Genomic DNA, 27,951 nt, shown 5'->3' with positions numbered 1-27,951 from the left:
GGTTGTAAACAAAGACCACAGGGAAGATGGCCGCGGCTTGTGTTCGTTAACCAAAATGGAGTTCGCGTACCGAAGCAAATTTTCGTGAACTCTTCTGTTCCTGAACCTAGGTATTGCTGTAATTCAGTCTTCAGTAAGTGGTTTCAAACATGCCTGAGACGGATCTACTCTATTCAGTGCTAGGAACCCAAGGAAGTACTTCCTGGAATGGTTTAGCATGTGACCGCTTTGGGCCAATCAGTACTGTCTCTTATAGAAGGTCTAGGACCCTGTGTAAGCTCCAGCGACTCGTAGCTTGCACAGGACTGTCCTTCACTCCCAGTGGCTGAACGGTTGTGACTACAAAACGCAACGTTTTCTTGAATTTCTAGAATAATCGGGGATCTGGTAAACCACGGCAGATGACCTGCAATGGTATAGGTTTTTTATATATGGATGTGATCTGCTGGGACTTGTATTTCATCCAATGAATTTCCCATTCCTTGTTTTAAAAAAAAAAAAAAAAGAAGAAAAATTGAAATCTCTGCCTGGCTGTTCGGTGTCCTGCCAGCTTCTTTCCCCTCACATGTGGCATCCATGAACTCTTTTGTTTTGAGTCCTGATTCTGGCAGCTGGCCAGACAGACGGCTGTTCATGCTGGCAGTGATGGCGCTTCACTTCGCTGCTCTGTATTCACAAGACGGGATAAAATGTCCGCCTGCCACCTCCAGGTCCTTCTAACAGCTCCATTGTCCTTGACACGTCTTCTAAACATCTGCGCTATAGACGCACAACAACTGCATAGTGCAATCTCTACCATTGTAGAAGACCAGTGCGCTAAAATTTAAAGATGACGTTTAATCTGCTAATCTTCTGCCTTTTCTGCCCCCCCCCCCCCCTCCACTTGCTAATGAGAATTATTTTTTTTATTTTTTTTCCGTTTTATATTACATAGCCGATTTTAGTCCCAGTGACATCATCATTGGACTTCTGTGCTTCTCTATGTAGTGCAGATAGAACATGGCTGGTGGGAGGGGCCAGCAGGGTGCTTCCTGAAAACATTAACCACTTCCATACCGAACAGACCACTTTTTAGTTTTCAGCACTGTTGCATTTTGAATGACAATTGCGCGGTCATGCAACACTGTACCCAAATGACATCTTTGTCCCCCCCCCCCACAAATAGAGCTTTTGTTTGGTGGTATTTGATCATCTCTGCGGTTTTTATTTTTTTGCTCTCTAAACAAAAGAGCGAAAATATATAAAAAAAAAAAAATGTTTTACTTTTTGATTTAATAAATATCAAATTAAAAAAAAAAAATCCTCAGTTTAGACTGATATATATTTTTGGTAAAAAAAAACCGCAATAAGTGTATATTGATTGGTTTGCACATATTGACATTGCGGCGGACACTTTTGACCAGGGCTTTTTTTCAGGGGGAACTTGGTGGAACTCGGTTCCACCACCTTTGGCTCAGACCCTTTGGTGCCTGCTCACCACAATCACTTGTAAATACAGAAGTCTGGTCTCTGTGTTTACAAGTGCCAGCTCTGCACTCTGTGTGTAACCCCCCCCCTGCACTCTGTATGTAATGCAATCCTGGTATTTAATGCCCCTTTAATACCCTTCTACTGTTTGTGAAATCTGAACGGGGTCATGGTTGAGTTCCTGCACCTATTTTCTGAGAAAAAAAGCTCTGCTTTTGACACATTTTTGGGACCATTCACATTTTATACAGCGATTGGTGCTATAAAACTGCACTGTGTAACTTAACACTAGGGGGAGCTGAAAGGGTTAATAGCTTCCCTAGGAAATGATTTTTTACTGTAGGGGACTCCACAAGGGGAGGAGACCGATGTGTGTTCCTCTGTACTGGGAACACACATCGGTCTCCTCACCGCTGACAGGAGGTGTATCTGTGTGTTTACACACACAGATCCACACTCCTGCCGTGATCCCCGGCAATCGCGGATGCCCAGCAGACGTTGCGGCCACCAGGCACGCGCACCGGGTCACGAGTGGTGCCGCAGATTGCCAGGAAGAAATGACGTCCACTCGGATGGAGCGAGGGTTCCTGCCGGTGCCATTTTATAATGGCCCGGAAAAGAAGGTTTAAAGCGCCTTACCTTGGGGTGACCAGACATCCCCGGTTTCTGGGGACAGTTCCCGGCTTGAGGACACTGTCCCCGCACCAAGTCTGTCCCCGGATTGAATTATAACGGGAGCTGGGGCAATTTCAAGGACAGTCAGACCAGAATTAAATAAAAAAAATATATATCGGAATTCCACCCCTCCTGCTCCGCCGCTCCTACTAGCTTAGGGGGTGTATTTTTTCTATTATCTGTGCCCCTTTCTGATGATCATGTGCTGGTCGGAGTGGAGGGAATATTTCTTCATTTTTGGGCACATGCCCATTCAGCTCCACTCGCATGTTCTTCTGCCTTGGCTCCAGTCTTGGGCACCCGCCTGCCGGCTTATCTCCTTGTCTTTCCTGGCGGAGCGATCTTCCTCCACTAGTAGCCGGGGCCAGGAGGGTAAGACTTGACAGGCTGTGAGGCGGGCGGCGGCGGGCAAAGAGTTGATTGCCGCCATTACTAGTAAAGAAAAAAATATATATCCCCGGATTTCATTTTAACAAATCTGGTCACCTTACCTTGGTACTCTTCTCTTGTGCCTTTTAGCTTTGATGCAAATATGAAAATGCCTTGTTAGGTGGGCACAGACCATCCCAGGTCATTTCCTTTTTCCCATCCATTGTTTATCTCAATGCTGTTGATCTTTTTCAGCCTCTTTGCAGCCACTTCTTGTCTGGTACCGTGTAGTGACAACAATGAAGCATACCTGTGTAATGTGTGTTGGAATGACCATTTGTGATCTCCTTCATCGGAAGCCTGTGTAACAGGGTGACCATGTAGAAGATATGTTGGGGAGACAGGAGCAGAGCGTTGTCCCCCCCCTATAACAGGAAGTCCCTCTACAAGGGTTTTCGTGGCAGGATCACCAGGAATTATTTTAATGAAAGCTGCAGTTTTTTTAAAATATTGATAATGACTGTTGAAATGACATAAACATGTTTTAGTCTATATGTGATTTGTAGTGATTGGGTTTACAACTAGTATAAAACACAAAGCACCTGAAGTAAGCATCGGACATTCTCTATATTCTGTGTAATAAGATCGGTGATTAGACGGAGTGGAGTGGTCACTGAAGATGGCTCTATTTATGTGTGTTCTGCACAGGATGCTCATCATCGTTTAATCTGCAATGTGTTCCCAGGCAACCTCGGCAGACCCTTCTCTAAGCTTCTCAAAGATACCACTGATGATTGCAGTTTTCAGCTTCTTCTAAACCCAAACCCATTTGTGCATCCTTCCCTTACAGGTGTACTTATTGTTTTAGAGATGAGGTTTAGGTATTTTATTTTTTGCTTAGTTTAGGCTTCTTTTTATTTATTTTTTCAGTTACATTGTTCAACCTATAAGCCATACCTGGGCTGATTTCCTGTGGAAGCGGACAATCGCTGCAGTTGGGAGTAGTGCAGTGTTTGGAGCATGGTACACCTGAGGGCAGGTCACCAATGGTAGCTTCCATATTTCCCTTTTGAGGGCAGGTCACCAGTGGTAGCTTCCATATTTTCCTTCTGAGGGCAGGTCACTAATGGTAGCTTCCATATTTTCCTTCTGAGGGCAGGTCACTAATGGTAGCTTCCATATTTTCCTTCTGAGGGCAGGTCACTAATGGTAGCTTCCATATTTTCCTTCTGAGGGCAGGTCACTAATGGTAGCTTCCATATTTTCCTTCTGAGGGCAGGTCACTAATGGTAGCTTCCATATTTTCCTTTTGAGGGCAGGTCACTAATGGTAGCTTCCATATTTTCCTTCTGAGGGCAGGTCACTAATGGTAGCTTCCATTCTTTCTCCCTTGAGGGCAGGTCACCAGTGGTAGCTACTAGGGTTGTCCCGATACCACTTTTTTGAGACAGAGTACAAGTACCAATACTTAGGCAGTTATATGAATGGACAGAGTCAGTGATCACTGACTCTGTCCATTCGGAAAAGGTAGGAGCCGTGTTTAGAGAGCACAGCACGGAAGACGGGGGGGGGGAAAGAGAGCACAGCAAGGAACACTGGGGGCAAAGAGAGCACAGCAAGGAACACTGGGGGCAAAGAGAGCACAGCAAGGAACACTGGGGGCAAAGAGGGCACAGCACGGAACACTGGGGGCAAAGAGGGCACAGCACGGAACACTGGGGGGAAAGAGGGCACAGCACGGAACACTGGGGGCAAAGAGCGCAGAGCACAGGGGAAAGACAGCACGGGGGGAGAAGACTTGCAACTCCTCTGCCTGCCCAGGTATCAGCTGAGGCATCGAAGCATTTCCCCCGAAATGTTCCCTTCTGAGGGCGGGTCACCAATGGTAACTTCCATATTTGCCTTCTGAGGGCGGGTCACCAATGGTAACTTCCATATTTGCCTTCTGAGGGCGGGTCACCAATGGTAACTTCCATATTTGCCTTCTGAGGGCGGGTCACCAATGGTAACTTCCATATTTGCCTTCTGAGGGCGGGTCACCAATGGTAACTTCCATATTTGCCTTCCTGAGGTCAGGTCACCAGTGGTAGGTAGCTTCCACATGTTCTACCTGAGAGCAGGTCACCAGTGGTAGCTTTTATCCAAAGACCTGATTTCCAGATCGTCCAATCAGAGAACACCTTGCATTTATTGATGAGAATGCAAGGACTTCTGTGAATGGTACCCATGCAGAGCGAGTGACTCACTTTGCAGCAGGACAGCCACTCGGCACGGGACTCGGAAGTTAGAGGCGACTACTACATTGGTTCTCCGCTTCCATGGGAATCCCACGGGTTTGGTATACTCCTACTTTGGTCCAAGATGGATCAGTGGAACTGTCAAAAAGCCACACCTAAACTTCAGCTTTAAATTTTTTTTTTTTTATTTACCATTTTAATGACACTGCTCAGCTAAACGTACTCGCGTGTATTGAACTACTTTTTTTTTTTTTTTGTATTCTGTAAGTCTCTTTAAAAAAAAAATGATCACACGATTATTAGGATAAATCTCTCTCCTCATTATCTTCTCCCCGGTGTGCACACTGTATAGTTCTATGGCCGGGTAGTACAGGACACAGCTTGCAGCCTTACAATTTGTCTGGCTTGCACATGATCAGACCGCCGACATACCTGGAATTCCTGACATACCGTGGCTGGCAGTAAGCATGCAGCTCCATTCCTGGAACCCAAAGTTAGGATGGTTTTGTGAAGGTCATGCTTGTTGGCTGTCTATCCTGTTGTAACTTTACCTCCACCTGCGCATTTAATGTGTGCTTTACTTATTTGTTCCCTTTTACTCCTGTTACTACCATTGTTATATTTGCTCAGTAAAGTGTTACTAAACCCACAGCCGTAAAATCGGTCTGTATATGCAGAATAGCGTGCTTGTTGTACACACTGTGGAACCTAAGGGGTTAATCCTCTGCATTGTGTAAAAATGCTCTTTGATCCTGTCTTCTCTGATCCTCCCCTTTTTCCACAGCCCCCAACCTATCTCCTGATAAAAACAGAGCCCTGGGGACAAGCTGCACATGCTCAGTTTGGTGTGTATTGCTAGAGGTTTTTTTTTTTTTTTATTCTTTGGGAGGGTGCATGTGATCGGCACAGAGCCAATCTGCACTGTCCAGAGGGTCAGGGGTCCTGCAGTCTCATAGGACAGTCAGAAGAATGAAAACTCCTCCTACAAGCTTTACCCAGACACTGATAGAAGTCACAAGACTGCTATATACCGCTGAAGAGAAACGGTATTTAGCAGTATATATTTATCAAAATAATTGCATTTCCCTGTTCTCTGGGAGACCAGATATAGTGAATGTATAGTCCTGGGGTAACGCTTTGCAAAAAAAAAAATCTGTAGATCCTGCCAAAAAATTCAAAGCTGCCCTGTGCACACTTCCTGCGTTATCTCTCTCCCCCCCCCCCCACCACCGCACACCAGTGCTTCTTTGGGCTCGCCGCTGCCATCAGCAAAACGGAGAAGGTATCCTTCAGCCTCAGATGCTGACCATAGAGATTTCCGGCAGGCCAGATGGTCCCCCGAGTCTCCCATTATTCAGAGGCCGGGCATGATGTTATGACGTCACCCTGTGTCTTTGCATTCTAAAAAATGGCGCCGGCTCGCCTGGGAAGCTGTGTGTGTGTGTGTGTGTGTGTGTGTGTGTGTGTGTGTGTGTGTTTTTTTCAGGCTTCCCAGTCTAGAGGTGAGATGCAGGGACTTATTGACCCTCATATCTCACTGTGAAGAGGTCCTGTCATGCTTATTTCTATTACAAGGGATGTTTACGTTTATATTATAGAATTATTGCTCTCGCTCTAACGCTCTTGGTGATGCCCAACATGTTTGATTTGAACACAGTTTACATATGTGGGCGTGACTTGCGTTCGGTTCTGCCTACGCGTTTTGTAGCTGCTGACTTTTAATAAACTAAATAACGAGTGGCTCTCCGCTTTGATGCCTAGGCTGCTTTCACAATGCAGCGCAGTGTCCTGCATGCTGCATTTTTGGTGCGCTTTCAGAAAACAGGCCAAAAACAAGGGACATAATGGAAAGGGTGTGAAAATGGCCCACACCTGTACTTCTCCCTCTCGCTTCCATTAGTTTGGAATGAGCAGCACGCGATAGTTGCGCGTGTACTACGTTACTTTCTCTGCACATCCCATATAGTCCAGTACTTCTCAACCTCCAGTCCTCAAGTACCCCCAATAGGCCATGATTTGGGAATTTTCTCTAAATAGATAAAATAGCTGTCCAAAATACTGAGTCATTGACTATACCGTATTTATCGGCGTATACCGCGCACTTTTTTGCCCTGAAAATCAGGGCAAAATCGTGGGTGCGCGGTATACGCCGATACCCGCTTTCCCGCGCCGAGTTTTGAATACTGCGCCGACATATACCGAGCGCAGTACACTCGGGTATAGTCGGGCAGTCTCGGCTCCTTCCGCGCTCACTTCCTGGACGTACAGGACGTCAGCGCGAGAGTTGCCGAGCATGCCCGACAATACACGAGTGTACTGCGCTCTGTATATGTCGGCGCAGTATTCAAACTCGGTGCGGGAAACGAGCGGGGAGGAAGCCGCAGACGGACGCCGGACCCGACGAAGAGGACACCCGAAGCCGCAGACAGACCCGACGAGGCCGCCGATGGACGCCGCGCAAGACGCCAAAACTGTAAGTACAAAAAAAACTTTTTTTCCCCCACAGGATTCGGGGCAACATTAGGGGTGCGCGTTATACGCGGGAGCGCGTTATACCGCGATAAATACAGTAATTTAATTTTAAGCACCTGTGCAAGGTACAGGGGGGAAAACCTGCAAACATGGCCCTTTGGGGGTACTTGTGGACGGAGGTTGAGAACCACTGCCCTAGTCCATCTCAGGAGTGAGCAAGAGAGGGGTGGGGTACGCTCCTACATAGAGTGGGGCCCTGGGGAATGAATGTAGCCACCCTCTAACAGGAAATCGAAGCACAGTGTCTGGTTTGGAGGCGGCTGAGAGCATTTAGAAGGCATTTATTAGTGAAGGATACATACTTGAATGGACTTTAGTGTTAATTTTAAAAATATGAATGTTATCGGATCCATTTTTATTGATGTGACATATAGAGAGCCCCGATGGTCTTTGTTGCAGCCTCCGTCAGTGCTGATCGGCAGAAGTACGCAGGCGGCAGACTAGAATAAGGCGCGTCTTATCTGTTCCAGCAAACAATATGACAATCACAGCAGCTGTGCCTGAGATTCTTCTGCAGACAGACAATGAGCACAAAGCCTCAGCTGTTCTCTGTGCAGGTAGATAATTCCGAGTTATGGAATGCATGCCGGTATGTGATCCATTCATCTCAGTGACAGCACCGCCTCTCCACTATGAAGGACGCAAGTTCCAGCTGTACAGTAGAACGCCACCACATTCCCAGCATGCCTGCCACCATACCATTGTGTCATCTCCTTACATTCCAAGCAATCAATGTTTCATCATGTACAGTGCGGCTGTGCCTTTGCTATACACACAGGAACAACAGAAGTAAAGATGGCAGTTTTAGGACCCGCTCACACCGCGTATTTGCGTTTTTAAAAAGAAGTTTTAGGTTGTATTTTGTTTTTTTAGTAATCATACTTGCCTAGGTGGATGCAGCATTGGGCTGATGAATCTGTCCACCGCAGGCTTTAAGGCTGAGAACCTGAGCTCCATCGTAATCCACCAGAAAAACTTGGCTCTCCTCATTGGCTGAGACAGCAGCTGAGGCCATTGGCTCCTGCTGCTGTCAATCACAGCCAGTGAGAATAGGGCTAAGCCGCGGCTCTTTGCCTGAATGGACATGCAGAGCAGCGGCTCGGGGGGGCCTCCACAGCAAGCTGTTTGCTGTGGGGGCACTTGGCAGGAGGGAGAGACCAGTAGTGCTGTCGGAGGGTCCCAGAAGAGGATGATTGGGGGCGCTCTGTGCAAAACCAACTGCCGAGCAAAAAAGTGTAAACCTTCTGTTATTTAAAGCGGAGTTCCACCCAAAAGTGGAACTTCCGCTCCTGTTATCCCCCCCCCCCCCCCCCGGTGCCACAATTGGCACCTTTCGGGGGGAGGGAGGACGGGGTACCTGTCTTTCCCACTTCCGGGAGTCCCTGCTGCGGAGGCGTGACATCACTGCAAAGCTCCCTCCTCCTCCCGCGGCTGCCTCCTCCCCGCACATGCGCAGTAGGGTTCCCATCGTGAAGCTGAAAGGCTACAGTTCCGGTACCCGTAATGGTGTCGGAGCACCCGACAGCTGATGGAAACATTAGCTGCGGGTGCCAATATCGCTGGACTCCAGGACAGGTAAGTGTCCATTTATTAAAAGCCAGCAGCTGCAGTATGTGTAGCTGCTGGCTTTTTTTAATAAATACTTTATTTAAGTAGGAAGGACATGCAGGAATACATCTCCGAAATACAATACAGTCAGCAACACAATTCCAAAACAGACATGTCGCGTTGCGTACAATCAAAAATGTGTGCATTTGAGGGACTCATAGAGCATATCCAGGGAGCATGACTCCTCTGCATCCCGCACGGCCACTGCCGTGCTTTTTTTTTTTTTTTTTTTTTTTTTTTTTTTTTTTTCTTTTAACCTTTTTTGTTTGAGAGAAAAAATAAAAATAAGATATTAATAAAAGATTGAGTTTGAGCCTGGTGAGAACCAGCTCTACAAGCACAGCATACCCGTGCTAACATAGTAGCTGAGAAGTGAAAAGCAAAGGAAAAAAGATGAAAGAAAAGCCCAGTAAGGAACAAAAGGAAGAGGGATAATAGAAAGAAGGGGGAGAAAAAAAAGGAAGGGGGGGGGGGGGCTTGGAAAAAGAGGGGGACGAGGACAACCATCCGGACACGACCACCCCATCCGGGGAATATAGCTGCTGGCTTTTAATGGTGTGTGTGTGTGTGTGTGTGTGTGTGTGTGTGTGTGTGTTGGGTTTTTGATTTATTTTTTCGGGAACACCGCTTTAAAAAAATATATATATAAACCTTGCCTAAAACAACTTCCCACCTGGCCACTGCACATAAATGGGCAATTCCTCCTTCTGAGTAGACGTTCCTGAATGACCCTCAGAAGGAGTGCGCACAGCCCCCCGCAAGCTCGTGTTACCTGGCAGTGGCGCATTTCGGACCGGCAGGAGGACTCTGTGATCGGTCCTCCTGATCACATGATGGCTGTGTCCAATCACAGCCATCATGTGATGTAATTAGAGAGCCGGTTGCTAGGTGATCGGCTCTCCTCCTCACACGGAGCTCGTCGGTGAGGAGAGCGGATCTCTGCAGCCGGCCGGTGATCAGTTTGTTAAAAAAAAAAAAAATCACTCACTGATCACCAGCATAGTGTCCCCACACAGTAAAAACGCCTGTCCCACATATGTCCCATTAAAATCATATGTGCATGATCACATAAACCAATTATACACTTATCAAGTTTTTTTTTTTTTTTTTTTACCAAAGACATGTAGCTGAATACATTCTGGCCTAAATTTATGAAAAATGTTTAGTTTTATTGGATTTCTTTAAAACAGAAAGTAGAAAATATTTAAATTATTATTATATATTTTTTTTTTTTTTTTTTTTCTTCCCACGATTTAGATCACAAAAAAACCCCCCAAAAAAAACCAAGTGGTGAAGAAACAGCACCAAAAGAAAAGCTTTATTTGTGTGACCAAAATGATAAAAAAAAAAAATTCATTTGGGTACAGTGTTGCATGACCGTGCAATGTTTCAATGTGCGAGAGCGCTGAAAGCTGAAAATTGAGACTGCCGCTCCCCGCCCCTCCACAGCTCAGCACTCCAATGAGTGTGGAGGAGCAGAGCAGGAGAGATCCTGATTCACAGTCGGCAGCTCTCTGCTCGGGGAGCTGTGAGAACCAAGCAATCCGCGGTGTTTGGTGGCTCGGTTCTCATTTCAGAGGCGCCCGAGGACAGATGCAGCATCCACCTAGGCAAAAAAAACTAGACGAGGGTGCGCTGCCCTGCGCATCAAATGCCACTTGTCTAAAGCTTTTATTGTGGATCCACCTAGGTAAGTATGAAACTGAAAGGGGGGGGGGGAAAAATCCTTTACTTCTCTAGTACTGTAACTTGCTGTGAGGCCACCTGAGCAGGCTCCAGTGTTGCCAACCGTCCGTATTTTTACGGACAGTTTGTAAAAACGGGCACTTTTTTCCCCCGTTCGTAAATGTCTGTGGTTGCGGGAATGTGCCAGTAAAAATAGCCGAGATCGGTTCGGCTTGGATCTGCGCATGGAGATTGGAGGCAGGGGGTGATGGTGGCTGCGGTGGCACCGCAGAGGGGGATAGAGGGATGGAGACAGGGGTTGCTGGTGGCACCGCAGAGGGAGAGATTGGAGGCAGGGGGCCTGGGGAGATTGGAGGCACGCACGGGGGGGGGGAGGGGGGTGGAGGCAGGTGGTGAATGGAGGCAGGGGGAGATTGTGGCACGCAGGGGGTGTTGGTGGCAGAGGGGGATGGAGGCAGGGGGTGATGTTAATAAATAATTTGCCCTTATAATATCGAAAAAAAACAAAAATGTGTTTTTTTACCTTTTTTAATATCTACCTTAAATCACATTGCTATTTGCCTAGCGTACTTGTTTGTAGCCTAAATACTGAAATGTGCACCTAAAAATGTGTGCTTTGGCCCTGCCCCTACTCTTTCCTTATTGGCTCACTGGCTGCGATTGACAGTGGTGGGAGCCAATGGCCCCTGCTTCTGTCTCCGCCAGTGAGAAGAGAGACCCGGGAGAGCCACTGCGCTTGTGCACATTGTTGGATTGAGAGGCAGCTCAGGTAATTAGGGGGGGCGGCGTGCTTACACATACACACATACACACATACACACATACACACATACACACATACACACATACACACATACACACATACACATACACATACACACATACACATACACATACACACACATACATACACACTATACATACATAGAGGCATGACAGTAAAGAACCTTGACAATCACTTTCACCTTCTCCGTTGACTATTTTTATTCTGTATGCGACTAGCATTAGTAAATGGGGTATAAGTATATCAAAGTTACTATATATATATATATATATATATATATATATATATATATATATATATATATATATATATATATATATATATATATATATATATATATATATATATACATACATACATACATACATACATACATACATACATACATACATACATACATACATACATACATACATACATACATACATACATACATACATACATACATACACACATATATACACACATATATACACACATATATACACACATATATACACACATATATACACACATATATACACACATATATACACACATATATACACACATATATACACACATACGGAAGCATGCTTGTAATCCAAAGCACTAGTATATCAAAGTATATCAAAGCAAATTTTACCATAAGAAATAATGGAAACTCAAATGATTCGTTCCACAGCCATTTATTCATAAATCCTCCACAAGGGGATTAGAAGCAAAATCCAGCAGGAGCTCCAGAGTTTAAAAGAGAAGAGAGGAGCCTCTAAGTGTAGCAATAAGGTTACATTTACTGAAGGTACAACATTTAGAAACTCACATGGTTGATGATTAAAAGAGGCGCATCCAAGTATGGAGGGATCCGGGGTAAAGCGATCCACATAGAATGTCGTCCTCACCGCTGTCGGGCTGCAATTGTGACCTGGAAGACTACCCTGCAGTAGAGCGATCTGAAAGTGAGGCTTGAACCGCTCGTGGAAAGGACGACATCAATGGTGGTGCGGAGGACGGTCTTTGTGGACAGGTTTACCCTGATGCCTCCATACTTGAATATGCCTCTTTTAATCATCAACCATGTGAGGTTTCTAAATGTTGTACCTTCATTAAATGTAACCAAATTGCTACACTTGGAGGCGCCACTCTTCTTTTATTTTTTTATTTTTATACTCGGTTGTGACATGACGCTACTCTTCTATCAAAAAGCTTGTATATCAAGTCAAAATGTATTAAAACATTCTGCTTGTCTTGCAAAACGCTCTCAAACCAAGTTGCTCTCAAACCAAAGTTTTACTGTATAATAATAATAATAATAATATTAAATGTGGTGTTTTTCAGATATGCCAGACACAGGGAAGCAAGCCTCCTCTCTGAGCTGCAGGATGGACTAGGACGGCTCCCCTTGCTGCTGTCTTCTCTGCACATTCACTGCCTGGGATAAAGGTAAGAGCTGAGCACGGTGACGGATCAGTTGGGAAATCTCTGTCATTCATAATCCACCTAATCCACTCATGTCCTGCTGGGTTACCCGTATTACCAGCGTTGTATTTACTGTCCTAAAGGCCTGTTAAGGATGGGATATTTATAAACCTTCAGAAAGTTAATAAGACCCTGACACCTATCCGTTCATAGCCCACCCTCTCAGCAAGGTATATGCACCACTCTGTGCCCCTTTGGTGCCTTACTCACTTGGATAAGGAACACGGTTGAAAACTGGACAGAGAGCTGTCACCCTATAACAGGAAGTGTCTGAACAAGGACCTTCGTGCCAGGATGTATTTTTATTTTTTTATAAAGAGTTCCAGGTATGATATATTTTCACATACACTATATTACCAAAAGAATTGGGACACCTGTCTTTCACGCACATGAACTTTAATGGCATCCCAGTCTTAGTCCATAGGGTTTAATATTGAGTTGGCCCACCCTTTGCAGCTATAACAGCTTCAACTCTTCTGGGAAGGCTGTCCACAAGGTTTAGGAGTGTGTCTATAGGAATGTTTGACCATTCTTCCAGAAGAGCATTTGTGAGGTCAGGCACTGGCCCGCAGTCTCCGCTCCAATTCATCCCACAAGTATTCTATCGGCTTGAGGTCAGGACTTTTTGCAGGTCAGTCAGGTTCCTCCACACCAATTTCGCTCATCCATGTCTTTATGGACCTTTGTGCACTGGTGCACAGTCATGATTGAACAGTAAGGGGCCATCCCCAAACTGTTCCCACAAAGTTGGGAGCATGAAATTGTCCGGAATGTCTCGGTATACTGATGTCTTAATAGTTCTCTTTGGGGCCAAACCCAACCCCTGAAAAACAACCCCCACACTATAATCCCCCTCCACCAAATGATTTGGACCAGTGCACAAAGCAAGGTCCATAAAGACATGAATGAGCGAGTTTGAGGTGGAGGAACTTGACTGGCCTGCACAAAGTCCTGACCTCAACCCGATGGAACACCTTTGGGATGATTAGAGCGTAGACTGCAAGACATATCTTCTCGTCCAACATCAGTTCCTGACCTCACAAATGCTCTTCTGGAAGAATGATCAAACATTCCCACAGACACACTCCTAAACCTTGTGGACGGCCTTCCCAGAAGAGTTGAAGCTGTTATAGCTGCAAAGGTGGGCCAACTCAATATTGAACCCTACGGACTAAGACTGGGATGCCATTAAAGTTCATGTGCGTGTAAAGGCAGGCGTCCTAATACTTTTGGTCATATGGTGTAGTTGCATTGGTCCTTTGTATATACTATACCTGGCTGATGCCCCTCGGAAGCTGGACATTTTCTGAAGTAAACACCACTACTTCAGTGATCTCTACTTGCTTTCGTTTTCCCAGCACTAAGTGGCTGGCCTGATGCACTGTGACCACAGGAGGTTGGCCACTCATGCATGGGTTGCGTTTCTTTGATTGGACATGGTGGAGAGTGACGTCACCGCCTCGCCTCTCTAACTGAAAAGCATTCACTGAATGGTGCTAATGCAGAGCGTTTGACCTCCTGTGTTCAGAGTGCATCAGGCTGGCCGCTGAGCACAAGGCCTGGAAGCAAATTGGGATCAATGGAGTAGCAAAGTCTACCACAGCGATTTCCAGAATCCAGGGTCATCGGCCAGTTATGGTGTATACATGGTAACATTGGTCCAAGCTGGATGAGTGTAAATTGGTAAAAATATACCATGGAATTCGTCTTTATTGAATGCTGTTCAGTTAAAAATATTAACGCTTGGTTCACACTGATGTGGAAAATGCACAGGAATCGCTGCACTTCCTACATCCAATCCTATAGCAATTGCTCTGTGTTCATGCGATCTGCTGCGGCTGTCACTTTAAAGTGGGCGACATGCCAAAAGCAGGTTGCAGAACGCAGTGCGTTTGCTAGAACACCCATGCAATCCGATTCCAATGCGTCCTGATAAAAAGATGCCTGCACCTTTTTTCGTTCGAATGCGGTGCGATTTGAGCCATACAAAAATGATGGGCTCTAAACACAATCGCATGTGATTTGCACAGGAATGTGGCGCAATTCCTATGCAAATCACATGCGTTGTGACGCATGGAATAAGTGTGAGCCCAGCCTTAATAGGACTTTTGAAATTGCATGAACTTGGTAAAACCTTTTAGTGATTGGATTTTTATGAAACTAAAAAAAAATCTAAAATTGAGAGAAAATTCCAGCTGCTCTCAATCTGGTGAACTTAAAGGATCACTAAAGGAATTTTTTTTTTTTTTGTTAGCTAAATAGCTTCCTTTACCTTACTGCAGTACTGGTTTCATGTCCTTATTGTTCGTTTTTGCTTTGAAGTGGCAGTAATTCTACTCTGATCTCCACACTTCCTGGTTGTCTGTTTCCTTATAACCATCGTACTGGGAGCTTTTCACTGTAGGTCTAAGCTGTCATTACTGTGTGTCTAAAACTTAACAGAACCAATCGGATTCATTTTAAAAACAAAACACTGCCCTGGATTTGTTTGTTTTTGTTCTGTGGGTCTCTTTACTTCACATAAACATGAAACCAGTTTAAAAGTGAAACTAACCTACAGGCACATTATATGATTGATTTTTTTATCTATTTGTAATCATTTTTAAAAGGAATCGGTTAACTTTTATGTCTCTATACCCTGTAAACGGTCATTTCAGCAAAAAAAAAAAAAATTCCTTTTAGTGACCCTTTAAAGGTTTTTAAAGCTTCCGGTTTTCAAGGTGGCACTTGACCCAACAACGTCTACATCAGGGGTCTCAAACTGGCGGCCCTCCAGCTGTTGCAAAGCTACAATTCCATCATGCCTCTGTCTAAGGGAGTCATACTTGTAACTGTCAGCCTTGCAATGCCTCATGGGAATTTGCAGTTTTGCAACAGCTGGAGGGCCACCAGTTTAAGACCCCTGATCTACATAAAACGGATCCCAGCCTGCTAGCTCGAGGGAATGTGGTCAGACTGAGATATCTCACCACCTATGGCTGAAATGTAAATTTTTTTGTTACTATTCTGTATAATAAAATTCATGATTTTTATAGAAGACTCCATATTTTGTCCTGTAGAGTCCGATTTTTCTGTAGCTTTCTATTTTTCTATACAATATGGCTCCTGTAGCAATTGTATATGCTAAATTTTTTATTTGCTTTTTGTTGCCCATGAAAGTGGAGTTGCCCTTTAAAGGAGTTGTAAAGGATTTTTTTTTTTTTTTTTTTTACTGAAATGACTGTTTACAGCATGAGTCTTCAAACTACGGCCCTCCAGGTGTTCTGGAACTACAATTCCCATCATGCCTAGTCATGTCTGTGAATGTCAGAGTTTTGCAATGCCTCATGGGATTTGTAGTTCCGCAATAGCTGCAGTTTGAGGATCCCTGGTTTACAGGGTATAGAGACATAATAGTTAACTGATTCCTTTTAAAAACGATTAAAAATAGATGAAAATCAATCATATAATGTACCTGCAGTTTCTAGTTTCGTTTTTGCATGTTTCCTGCTTCTGTGATGTACAGAGCCACAGAGCCAATACAGGGCAGTGATGGTTTGGAAACTGATTGGTGCTGAGGGGTTTTAGACACACAGTAATCACACCTCCTTGATTAGTGACCACAGAGAGAAAGCTCCCAGTACTGTGGTCATCAGGAAACAGACAACCAGGAAGTGTGTAGATCAGAGAAGAATTACAGCAACTTGAGAGCAAAAATGAACAATGACATGAAAACAGCACTGCATTAAAGCGGGGGTTCACCCTAAAAACAAATTCTAACATTACATTGCTCACTTCCAACATTGACAGTATGCTGATCCTTTTTTTTGCCGTACATACCGTTGTATCGTTATTTTCCCCCCCGGGCTTCCGGGTAGTGAATCCCGCGGGAGTGGGCGTTCCTATGCACAGGCTAAGTGATTGACGTATGACAAAAGCTCCCCCCCCGGCGCATACGGCCGCGTCACGAGTTGCCGAAAGAAGCCGGACTGCGAGTCGGCTCTATACGGCGCCTGCGCACCGACGTTCGGCTTCTTTCGGCAACTTGTGACGCGGCTGTATGTGTCCGGGGGGAGGGGGAAGCTTTTGTCATACGTCAATCACTTGGCCTGTGCATAGGAACGACAACTCCCGCGGAATTCACTACCCGAAAGCCGAGGGGGGGGGGGGGGAAATAACGATACAACGGTATGTACGGCAAAAAAAAAGAAAGATCAGCGTACTGTCAATGTAATGTTAGAATTTTTTTTAGGGTGAACCCCCTGCTTTTAAGGTAAAGGAAGCTATTGAGATAAAAAAAAAAATTTCCTTTACAAACCCTTTGGCCTTGTACACACTCGCGGATTTTGATTTGATTTGATGGCTGTACACACAATCAGATCAAAATCCCCGCGGAATACATCCGCGATGACGCAGCGACGTGCGTGACCCTGGAAGGTAAACACTTCCACGCATGCGTCGAATCATTATGACGCATGCGAGGGATGGGAGCGGACGGACTGATCCGGTGAGTCTGTACAGACGACCGGATCAGTCCGCTGGACTGGATCCCAGCGGATAGATTTTGTAGCATGCTACAAAATTTTTATCCGCTGGGAATCCGTCGGCTGGATTTTTATCCGCCGAAAATTGTCCGCTCGGGCCTACACACGACCGGATCTATCCGCTGGAACTGATCCGCGGATCAATCCCAGCGGATAGATCCTCTCGTCTGTACGGGGCCTTTAAGGTATAGACAGGCGATTACTGTTCCCTTTGTTATGGCCGGAGTTCAGCTTTAAGCCCTTCTGAAAAAAAATCTGTTATGGATATGCGGTACAGAAGGCACTGACCCACTGTTAATTCTTTCAGGTCACTGAACAGTCAATAAATAACTGATCACCCTCCCACCTAATCAATGCTTCCTAACAACCGAACCGCTTTTGTATTCTCTCCCAGAAAAAAAAATGAAGAATGAAGCGGATCAGGAGCTCACTTGGTTACCAAAACAAATCCCAGCATTTTGCCAATACCTGGCCTTGCTTTAAAACCATTGATAAGTGATGTTATCTCATCTCTTCTCTTGGGTACTGTGCACTTATGCTTCAGAATTAAGCAACTTGCACCATGCATGATGTTAATGTTTAGCCTTTTCTATTAATAGGGTTGTTTACTCTTGCCACAAAGGCTTGCTTTTATTTATATGCTTAAAGCAGAGTTCCAGTCTGGGGGGGAAAAGAATGAAGCCAGCTGCTGACCTTTTATTATAAGGACACTTACCTGTCCAGAGATCCTGCGATGTCGGCACCCCAAGCCGATCCGTCGATCAGCTCTGGGTGCAGTTGTCGGCATTGTAAGTAAGGGAAACGGGCAGTGAAGCCTTGTGACTTCACAGCTGGGTTCATACTGCGCATGCGCGAGTCGCGCTGCACTTTCTGAATGGTAGGAACAAAAATTGTCTCTGGACAGCCGCACTCTGAACAAATTGTAGCCTTTTATTAAAAGGACAGCACTACAAGTCGCAGCAAAATAAAATAAAACCTGACTGCTGACGTGTTTTAGCTATGACTAAGCACTAGTTTCAGTCAGGTTTTCTTTTGCTGTGACTTGTAGTGCTGTCCTTCTTTTAATAAAGGACTACAATTTGTTCAGAGTGCGACTGTCCAGAGACCATCTTTGTTCCTGCTTTGCTAAGTGCATTGCCTGCACCTGAGTTGTCTGCAACGGAGCATATTCATCTGGGTTCCCACCTGGAGCGGCTACTTCCTTTTCCACTTTCTGAATGGTCCTGGCATCTTTTGGGAGACGCACAGGTCCCAGAAGGCAGCGGGGGGGAAAGATGAGGGGTCGGAGGTGACGTAGACCGTGCAGCGATCTTACCAGAGAGTGGGAGTGGGTACCTGTCAAAACCCCCTCCCCTTCAAAAAGTGCTAAATGTGGCATGGGGGGGGGGGGGGGAGGGTGCGAACAAGTGGAGCTTCCCCTTTTGGGTGGCGCTCTGCTTTAATGGACACAGGACATAAAGTGCGTTGTTGTTTTTTGAGCCCTGTAGACACAAGTGCAGCGTAAACCCTCTGCCAGCACCCCCTAGTGCATGAGTTTTCTGTGCAGATCTTATATCCCTGACTGCATGCAACCTTAAATTCAGTTACTGCTCGGAACAATGTCTACCTGCCTCATATTTCAGCCGGACATTGATGGTGGATGGTGGGTGTGGGTTGGCAGGGCAGTGGATGGTGGGTGTGGGTTGGCAGGGCAGTGGATGGTGGGTGTGGGTTGGCAGGGCAGTGGATGGTGGGTGTGGGTTCGGCAGGGCAGTGGATGGTGGGTGTGGGTTCGGCAGGGCAGTGGATGGTGGGTGTGGGTTCGGCAGGGCAGTGGATGGTGGGTGTGGGTTCGGCAGGGCATTGGATGGTGGGTGTGGGTTCGGCAGGGCAGTGAATGGTGCCAGTAGTGGGTTTGTTTTTCGTTTTTTATTTTAACAATTTTTTTATTACTTAAGAAGCCCCATTGACGAAATATCACTTTTGAGACCAAGCAAGGGACCGACGACGCAGATTCCCCAGTCCTCCGCTGTAGCCTCGGCTGCACTGGACAGTGAATGTATGGGAAGTCCTCTGTGCTGAGCGGCTTCCTGTTCATTCACAAACTGAAATATAGTAAACGGTTTACTATGCTTCAGTTATGAATGGGGGCAGCACTGGGGGGGGGGGGGTTTGAGAGCTCACAGGGAGCCCAGGCAACGGAACAAACAAAAGGAACAGGAGAGGTGGCGGGGGCGGCATATACTGGTACTGATCCCCCTGTATTTTCCTGCTGTGACAGCTGAATGCTGGCAGGAGGGAGAAGAGTAGAAGCCTACCTTCAGTTGCTACAGGAGGAAAATACAGATCGGAAAGGCTTGTGGTCTACCCCATCACCTGCCCACAATCGATGGGTAGATTGCAATCAAGGGCTTTGCTGAGCCCCTAAATTAGGACTTACCTGTGCACACCCAGTGCGCATGCCTATGCTTGAAGCGGACCTTCACCCGAAAATGAAAGTTACCCTCATTCTCTTATTTCCCCCCCCCCCCCCCCCCATCATCTATCTCAATTGGAGCACTTTTCTTTTTTCTTTTTTTTTTTTTTTTTTTTACTTTTACTTTTACTCACACTTCCTTAATCCTTGTCTAACAACTAAACTTTGCAAAGAATGCAGAGACTGTGCACAACATTCTTAGCAGCCCTTGTGAAGCCCCAGACTTCCCGGGGTATCGACTTTGAAGATTGCTGATTGCTCCTCTTGGATGAACAGTTGGATGGTTCACTCCCTTCTCTGGAATAAGAACAGTTGGAGGAGCCACTTGTGTTTTCCTGGCAAACTGCGCACTGCGTCAGCAACAATTCCAGGCTGCCTATTCCTGTGTAGGTTTAAAGCACCACCCAACCTCTCCAATATTTTAATCTAAAGGCTGCCAAGATCTGCAGCCAATTAGAATGCGACTCACGTGTGTGTGTGTGTGTGTTCCCTGATTCTTGCTGAAGTGAGGCTTTGGCTAGAATCGGTTCCTTTTTTTTTTGTTTTTTTTTGTTAATAGAATGGTGAAGGGATAAAACCCCCGTCTGGGTTCTCTTTCCTGTCTTAATGGGTAGATTTATTTTTACTTCCTGTTCCAGAGATATAGTCATAAGTGAGAGAAAATCTCTCCAAAATGCGCGTTTCAAAAAAATATCCACTTGAACCCTTTATGGTAATGCCATTTTTTTTTATTGTTATACGGCACTGTGTTACTTTAGCAGACAATTGCACAGTCATAAAAAATAAATAAAAAATTCCCCCACAAATAGAGCTTTCTTTTGGTGCTATTTGAGGTGATCAAATAGGTGATCCTGTTTTTTTCTTTTTTTTTCACTATAAACAAGAAAAAAAAAAAGGAAATTTTTTGCAAAAAAAAAAACAATTATTTGTTTCTGCTAAGAAACCTATCCAATAAAATTAGGCCAATATGCATTCTGCTACATATTTTTGGTAAAAAAATTGCGATTTAAGCATATATTGGTTGGTTTGTGCGAACATTATAGCGTCTACAAATGATGGTATATATAATCGAATTATTTTTTTGTTAAAAGTAATGACGGTGATCAGGACTATTGCGGCAGGAAATGTGACAATAACTGAAATTTTTTGACACTTTGTGGCAACCAGTGACACTAATACAGTGGTCTGTACTAGAAATATGCACGGTCACTGTACTGACACTGGCTGGGAAGGGGTTAAATGGCTAGGGCGATCAAAGCGTTAACTGTGTGACTGGGTTGTCCCTTTTTGCAGTCAAACAAAATCCACCACATTCCTGCTGACAGGATGGAGCTCATGCTCAGTTTGATGTGTATTGCTGAAGAGTTTTTTCTTTTTTTATTGGGAGAGTGCATGTGATCAGCACAGGGCCAATTGGCACTGTCCAGACAGAGGGTCAGGTGTCATGCAGTCTCATAGAACAGTCAGGAGAATGACAATTCCTACAAGCTTTAACCAAACACTGATAAAAGTCACAAGATATATACTGCTGATGTGAAAAGGTATTTAGCATTTTATAGTTACAAAAATAATTACATTTCCATGTTCTGTGTACTATGGGAGACCAAATATAGTGACTGCAGGCTCCTGGGTTTAGTAACACTTTAAAGTTTTCTTAGTCCCCCTGCTAAGTCCCACAAATACCTGACGCCAGTGAAGCCCATCAAATGCAGCTTCCTGTCATGGTGTGGCAATGATGCTGCACTGCTCCTGTATTCAGAGCAGAGTTGTCACTCTCAGTTAAAGTGGAGCTCCGCTGTAAAAAAAATATTGAAAGCCAGCAGCTAAATACTGCAGCTTCTGACTTTTAATAATCGGACACTTGCCTGTCCAGCGACGTCCGTAGCAGAAGACGAGCGATCGCTTGTCTATCCTCTGCCCCCACCGCCATCCTCACTGAAGTGAAGCGCTCCAGCTTCTCTGCCCGATTCCCTATGGCGCATGCGCGATTCGCACAGCGCCGTCCTCGCTGGTCCCCATTTGTGTTCTGGGAGCCGAGTGTTTCCCAGAACACAACGGGCGGGGCGGGAAGTGACGAACTACGTGCAGACTCCCTGCAGAGAGGACTCCCGGAGTCAAATACCTTTCTTTGACAGGTGTCTGCACCCCCCTCCCACTGAAAGGTGTCAAATGTGGCACCGGAGGGGGGGGGGGGTTCCGATGAGCGGAAGTTCCACTTTAGGGTGGAGCTCCGCGTTAAGCTGTGCCTGCTTACACTACAGGGAGATGATAAAATGTTGTAGGGGGTATGGCTATCGGTATTGTCGCTGCCCATTTACAAGCCGTTGGCTTGTCTATCAGTACCTGGCCACACCTAGTCCCTCCCACTGCTTTCTGGATTGACATCACTTTCTCTGTGGCTGAAACCCTGGGGTGCAAGAAATAGAACAACTTCTGAGCAAAAACGAACAATGAGGAAGTGAAAAGAGGAATGTCTGCAGGTAAAGGATGCTTATTATGAAAAAAAAAATTTTTCCTTTACAACCCCTTTAAGAAACGAGTCAAAACCGCACATGCAGAAAAGCATCTGGAACACATTCAGACTGCGTTTCTATGGTGTGACCGGGCTGCTCTTGGTGCATCTTTGCTTGTGTTTTTGTCTCTTTAGAAACACGGCAAGTACATAAAATATCTTGACAAAAATCCAGTGAGCTCATAACTCCCTGTAGTAGTCTGACAACACTGCTTCTGTTACGCTGCAGTGTTGTCAGTCCTACTTGAGTTATCCTTTGCTGAACTACAGAACACCCCCGGCTTTCCATCTTCATAACATAATCCAGCAAGGGAGAACTAAGGCATGGCTGACCAGACTGCTTGGGAGTTCAATATATTATTTTTCTGTACCCGTGAGTATAAACCATGAGGAATTGTGTGCGTGTTGTGAAGATGTGTGTGTGTGTGTGTTTGTTTTGTTTTTTTTTTCCTTTTTTTATTTATTTTACCCAGACATACATTTTTAAGCCTTGCTGGAAAAAAATTGTAATCCAATATAGACTTGGTGAGTCCAAGAGACTTGGACTCTTTATTCTTTCACACTAGAGAGCAGTACAAAGAGAGAAAAAAAAACTCACCTAGTCAAGCTACCGAACAACAAAGAGTGCTCTATCATTCCCTCCCGTAAATAAACATTTACTGAAATAGAACGCAAAGCCTTTAAATGGACAAAACATGTAGGAAATATGTTTTGTTTTGCCCCGACATACACTTTAACCCTTTCATGATGATGGTAAAACCAATATCAACATTTGAAAACTGGCACAAAATGGTTAAACCGCTTCCCGACTGGCTCACATACATTTACGGCGGCAGGTTGACGCCTCTGCGTTAATCGCCATACATGCAAGTCCGCTCCTTTTAAGAGCCATAGCAGGCATGCGCCACCACGCGGATGTCCGCCGGCCACCCGGGATCGCGTGCACGGGAGCCAGAACGGGGATCTGTGTATGTAAGCACACAAATCCCTGTTCTGACAGGAGAGGAGAGACAGATCGCTGTTCCAAATTACTAGGCCAGACAATCTCTCTCCTCCTCCTCCAGTCACTTCACTCCCCCCACAGTTAAACACCTCCCTAGGGAATACACTTAACCCCTTGATCGCCCCTAAGTGTTAACCCCTTTCCTGCCAGTGACATTTACCCAGTAATTGGTGCATTTTTATAGCACTGATCGCTGTATAGATGTCAATGATCCCAAAAAAGTGTCAAGTGTCCGCCGCAATGTCGCAGTCCTGCTAAAAATTTGGTTGACGCCATTACTAGTAAAAAGAAAAATGCTATACATTTTTTTTTTTTTTAACCAAAAATATGTATAATACATATTGGCCTAAACTGATGATTTTTTTTCTTTTTTTGGGGGGGATATTTATTATAGTAACAAATATTTGTTTTTGTTTTTTCAAAATTGTCGCTTTTTTGTTTTTTATAGCCCAAAAAAAAAAAAAAAAATGAAAACCGCAGAGGTGATCAAATGCCACCACAAGAAAGCTTTATTTGTGGGAAGTAAAGGACATCAATTTTATTTGGGTACAACGACGCACAACCGTGCAATTGTCAGTTAAAACGACGCAGTGCTGTATCACAAAAAATTACCTGGTCAGCAAGGGGGCTGAAGTGGTTGAAGTGAGAGGGTTGTTTTTTCTATCTCTATCTCTATATCTCTATCTCTATCTCTATCTATCTACAATTATCTTCTTGGAGGCTCCCTCCAGCACCGCTAATACTTACCCGAGCCCCATCTCTCTCCAGCAATGTCCACAATATCAATGTCCCACTAGATCTGCTTTCATCAGGCCATGCATGACCACATTATAGCGGAGCTCTGGCAAAAACAAAAAAATTAAGTCGACGGCTACAAATACTGCAGCTGCTGACTTTTTTAAAATAAGGACACTTACCTGTCCTTGGCACCCGTGATGTCCGCACCCGAAGTTGATCTATCCCTCGGCTATTGGATGCTGCCGCTGCCAACTTCAGTTGGGGATCCTTACTGCGCATTCGCGATCCCACTGGTCCCTGCTGTCTTCTCGGACGTGTGTCTCCCAGAAGACAGCGGGAGGATAAACAAAAGGCGCTGGACATGGCGTAGGTATGCCTGGAAGTGGGAGCAAATACCTGGATTATACAGGTATCTGCTCCCCCTGAAAGGTGCCAAATGTGACATTGGAGGGGGGGGAGAGTTCCGAAAAGCTAATTTTCCATTTTTGGGTGGAACTCTGCTTTAACAGTATTTTGTTTTTTTAATATCAAGTTATACAGAATATCTTGCTGATTTTTTTTTTTTTTTTTTTTTTTAAACTGCTCAGTCCTCTGGACTCTCTCACCCACCCCCTGCAGTGTAGACTGCGTGACATAGTTTTACCAATTTAGTTTTACAAGATGAAGAACAAAGGGGCTGGGTGTTCATTATAGCTGCCAAACAGCATCCTACATCTTTCTCACTCATAAATATCCTAAAAGGCCATCAAGACAGATGTTTATGTTTTTATAGTTCCTCTTTTAAAATATTGGGTAGTTCCCTGCTATTAATTTTCCCAAAATAAGATATAATGAGTGGTTTTATCTGCTTTTATAGATTGGTACATGGGCGACTTTCACAAATGTGGAAATCGTACGCACGGCCTCGTTTTTAACACGTGGCAAGTACATTTGTGTATCTTTAAAGTGGTCCTGTCATGATATACATCTTTCACAAGTAAGTGTAGCTGCCAATAAGAAATAGGAATACATGTCTTTCCTACTGCCCATGCTGCCAGAACGCCACTCTGATCTGTAGAACTAATCCTCGAAATTCTGCATGGAATCCGAGTTTTTTTATTGGGAGTGTCAATCTACTGGATTCCTGCACTTCTCGCTAGCGTCCTCTATTGGCCTCCAAAGTATTGCTGTATCCCAGGGCTTGACAAATTTTTTTTATGAATATCGACAAATTAGTTCGGAAATTTTCGAATTAACGAAAACCCCGTTTAACAAATTTTTTCAAAAACCCAAAAATTCCAAGATCTGAAATAACTAACTAATAACTTAAAGGAACACTAAAGGCAGAACTTTTTTTTTTTTATATACTTGCCTCCGCTGTGCAGCTCGTTTTGCACAGAGTGTCCCAGAATCCGGTCTTCTGGGGTCCCTCGGCGGCTGTCTCGGCTCCTCCTCGCAAAAGCTTTCTACCTTCATGCGAGCAAGCTCGCATGGTGGAAAGCTTTTGCGAGCGCGCTCCCGTGATACAGCGGCGGCCATAGCCGCCGACTGTATCACTCAGCCCCCCGGCGCGCCGCGTCATCCGCTGTGATTGATGGCAGCGCCAGCCAATGGCATAGGATGCATTAAGGTAAAAAAACTTTTACCTTTACAACCCCTTTAACTATTACTATTAAAGGGGTTGTAAACGTTCGCGTTTTTTCACCTTAATGCGCATCCTATGCCTTAAGGGGAAACGACACTTTGCAGTGTCCAGCCCCTTACCTGAGCCCTGAGCCTCCGTGGGCGCGAGCCTGCATTGCTCTCCTCTCGGGTATTCATTGGATAGATTCATAGCAGCGCAGCCATTGCCTTCCGCTGCTGTCGATCAAATCCAATGATGTTACTGCAGGGGGGGGGGGGGGTTGAATCCATATACTCGGCGTCTATGGACCCAGAGTGTATGACACAGGAGCGCGCCCGCAAGATAACCCCCTTCTGGGCTTCCCAGAGGGGGTTGTCTAATGCGGGGAGGAGCCGCCGAGGGACCCCAGAAGAGGACGAACTGCACAGTGGAGATGAGTATGATATGTTTAACCCCTTAACGCCCGCCGCACGACTATTTACGTCCGCACAATGGCACGGACAGGCAGAAGGACGTATATATACGTCCTTGCCTTCTAGCGGGTGGGGGGTCCGATCGTGACCCCCTCTGCTGCGTGCGGCGGGCGGGTTCCCTCGGGGAGCGATCCCGGACGACGGCACGGCTATTCGTTTATAGCCGCTCCATCGCGAACGCTACCCGGAGCTGAAGAACGGGGAGAGCCGTATGTAAACATGGCTTCCCCGTGCTTCACTGTGTCGGCGTATCGATCGAGTGATCCCTTTTATAGGGAGACTCGATCGATGACATCAGTCCTACAGCCACACCCCCCTACAGTAGTAAACACACACTAAGTGAAGACTAACTCCTACAGCGCCCCCTGTGGTTAACTCCCAAACTGCAACTGTCATTTTCACAATAAACAATGCAATTTAAATGCATTTTTTGCTGTGAAAATTACAATGGTCCCAAAAATGTGTCAAAATTGTCCGAAGTGTCCGCCATAATGTCGCAGTCACGAAAAAAATCGCTGATCGCCGCCAATAGTAGTAAAAAAAGAATAATTAATAAAAATGCAATAAAACTATCCCCTATTTTGTAAACGCTATAAATTTTGCGCAAACCAATCGATAAACGCTTATTGCGATTTTTTTTTTTACCAAAAATAGGTAGAAGAATACGTATCGGCCTAAACTGAGGAAAAAAATTTTTTTTATATATGTTTTTGGGGGATATTTATTATAGCAAAAAGTAAAAAATATTAAATTTTTTTCAAAACTGTCGCTCTTCTTTTGTTTATAGCGCAAAAAATAAAAAACGCAGAGGTGATCAAATGCCACCAAAAGAAAGCTCTATTTGTGGGGAAAAAGGGGTGACAATTTTGTTTGGGAGCCACGTCGCACGACCGCGCAATTGTCATTCAAAGTGCGACAGCGCTGAAAACTAAAAATTGGTTTGGGCAGGAAGGGGGTGAAAATGCCCTGTATGGAAGTGGTTAAAAACTCAATTTATTTTTTAGTTTTTTTTCAACCTTTTTAATATCACTTTAAATTATAAGTATTGGAATTTCCTTTCAAATTTGGCTGTTAACGTAACGAATACAAATTCATCCGAAGTTACGAATTTTACGAAATAACGAATGCCACATCAAAACGAATGGAACGTAACAAATTAATTAATAAATAATAACTTTTATTATTAATTTGTTCCATTCGTTTAGATGCAGCATTCGTTATTTTGGCTAATTCGTAACTTCGGATAAATTTGTATTCGTTACGTTAACGGCCAAATTTAAAAGAAAATTCCAATTGCCTATAATTTTTAATAGTTATTGGCTAGATGGTTATTCTTTTGATTTTTCGAATTTTCTTTCTTCTCTTCGAATTAATGATTTTATGAATTCCAATCATAACGAATGACTTGAAAACCTTTTTTTTTAAACTACCAAAGCTCAGAGGTAGAACATGGTGAAAGTGCTTTTTCCGAGTCTTTCATTGTTGTAAATAAGGTGTGTGCCCCGGTACAGTAAAACTCCCCAAATCACACTCCAGTGAAACTCTTGCCCTTTATTGTAAGAACAAACTGTCCTTGTAACTGCAAAGCTGTAATTAATTTCCATGGGTAAACGCTGGAGTTTTACTCCCGCCCTTCATAAAGCCAAGCACAATTCTTGTGATAGTTATTTATCCAGAACAAAGACCTTGTCATTTGGTAGAGCCTTCAAAGAGTAAAATCTGAAGGTTACTATATTCTGTGTTTGAGTATTTATTTTAGTCAAGTAGAGTCTATTGTAGCATATCAGGAGAGGTCCTTTTTCAAGTGTATGTAAACCATGAACTCTCC

The 27,951-nt window shown here is 44.8% G+C and overlaps 1 protein-coding gene across 2 annotated transcripts in view; it reads left to right on the top strand.

The window, feature by feature from the left end:
- CTIF (cap binding complex dependent translation initiation factor) overlaps positions 1–27,951 on the top strand; it is a 291,102-nt gene that overhangs the window by 38,915 nt on the left and 224,236 nt on the right. For both annotated transcript variants that reach the window (XM_040336576.1, XM_040336587.1), the window contains exon 2: positions 12,676–12,780. The gene's annotated coding sequence lies outside the window, so the exon portion shown is untranslated. The remainder of the gene's footprint in view (positions 1–12,675; positions 12,781–27,951) is intronic.

The sequence above is a fragment of the Rana temporaria genome, chromosome 1 (assembly GCF_905171775.1).
Source record: "Rana temporaria chromosome 1, aRanTem1.1, whole genome shotgun sequence".
Classification (NCBI taxonomy): Eukaryota; Metazoa; Chordata; class Amphibia; order Anura; family Ranidae; genus Rana; species Rana temporaria.
The sequence above is the reverse complement of the archived record's forward strand: the minus strand, read 5'-3'. Positions and strand labels throughout refer to the sequence as shown.